We start from the raw sequence: 1,341 nt of genomic DNA on the forward strand, positions 1-1,341 counted from the left end.
TCAATTTGCATTGCTTTATTTTTGTATCGCTTTCAGGCTGCGGGGACAGTGCTGTCCTGCCGACAAAGCTGTCTGCAGAATGAATGCGGTAGTACGGAAAGAATTTTGATGCTGCACAGCGAACAGCGTGCATCCAGCCAAGTGATCTAATAAGTACGATATTGAGTAGTGATCTCAGTAAAGTGAATTGATGTTGAGAAGAAACGCTAAAGTACGTGGAAACGATAACGGTAATGTATGTACAGCGTGGCAGAATGTGTGAAGACGGCCGTTTGGTCTAGTGGTATGATACCATCTTAGGGTGATGGTGGTCGTGGGTTCGATTCCCACAACAGCCCGTCTTTTTCTCGCCCGTAGGCTTTCTTGCTACACGATTTTTTGCTTTTTCTCCGATGTTTGAGTGCACACTTTTGTCGCGTAACAGCAAGCTGTACCAGACACGCGAACCAATAGGGAAAAAGAAAAAGCTATGCCCACACCAGGAATCGAACCTGGGTTGCAACGGCCACAACGTTGAGTCTTGACCACTGGACCATGTGAGCTTCTCATGCCCCTTCTTCCATTTCACCCTACATTAAGCAATCCTTTTAATTTATGTAGGCACTTACCACTACCAAGGTATATCCATCTAACTAGTTCTCCTTTTGCTTTCCCCTCTCTTTGCCTTTCATATCTCTTTACCTTTCATACTAACTTGCATTCCTAATCATTCTGTTCTGTTCTGTTCTGTTCTGTTTATTTTATTATTGTATTTCTTAGTATTTTTTACTTTTTTGTCTCTTTTGTTACTTTTTTTTTGCTTTTTTTTTTCCTTTTTATTTTGATTTCCTTTTTATTTTTTATTTTTTATTTTTTATTTTTATTTTTATTATTTTTTAGTATCCGGTTTTATTTTTTATTATTTACATTTTATTATTTACATTTTATTTTTTAGTATCCGGAAATTACTTGAAAAATAAACCCAGGTTATAACCGAGCGTAGAAAATGTATACTTTGCTGACGAACACGATTGCAACTTGGTATTGGCTACAAGACTGTGTTAGGACGCGGTATTTTTTTGTCTCGGGTGAGTTCCATTTCACATTTTGTCTCCGTTCCGGTATTTTTTGGTTACGTCCTAGTGCAAACACGCTCGCTTGGGCTAACAGTGAAAAGGCATGGTTCGCGAAACCGAGCAGTTGACTGTACGCTGACAAAGAGCTACGCTTGACGGTGTTAGGCCGCGACTTTGACAACAAAGGAGAGCAGGTGGGAGGATGGGAGGGAGAATTGGAGCAACAGAGCAGGCATGATGTGTGTGGGATGCAGAGAATACACGGTGACTGATGAACGAAGAAACA

The 1,341-nt window shown here is 40.3% G+C and overlaps 2 non-coding genes across 2 annotated transcripts; one reads left to right on the plus strand and one right to left on the minus strand.

Moving 5' to 3' along the window:
- The first annotated feature begins 266 nt into the window (after positions 1 to 266).
- Positions 267 to 338, plus strand: SJAG_16396. The gene has a single exon. It is a non-coding gene; the product is annotated as a tRNA-Pro (tRNA).
- A 132-nt stretch (positions 339 to 470) lies between these two features.
- Positions 471 to 542, minus strand: SJAG_16397. Its single transcript has one exon. It is a non-coding gene; the product is annotated as a tRNA-His (tRNA).
- Positions 543 to 1,341: the final 799 nt, after the last annotated feature.

Source organism: Schizosaccharomyces japonicus (assembly GCF_000149845.2).
Source record: "Schizosaccharomyces japonicus yFS275 unplaced genomic scaffold supercont5.6, whole genome shotgun sequence".
NCBI lineage: Eukaryota > Fungi > Ascomycota > Schizosaccharomycetes > Schizosaccharomycetales > Schizosaccharomycetaceae > Schizosaccharomyces > Schizosaccharomyces japonicus.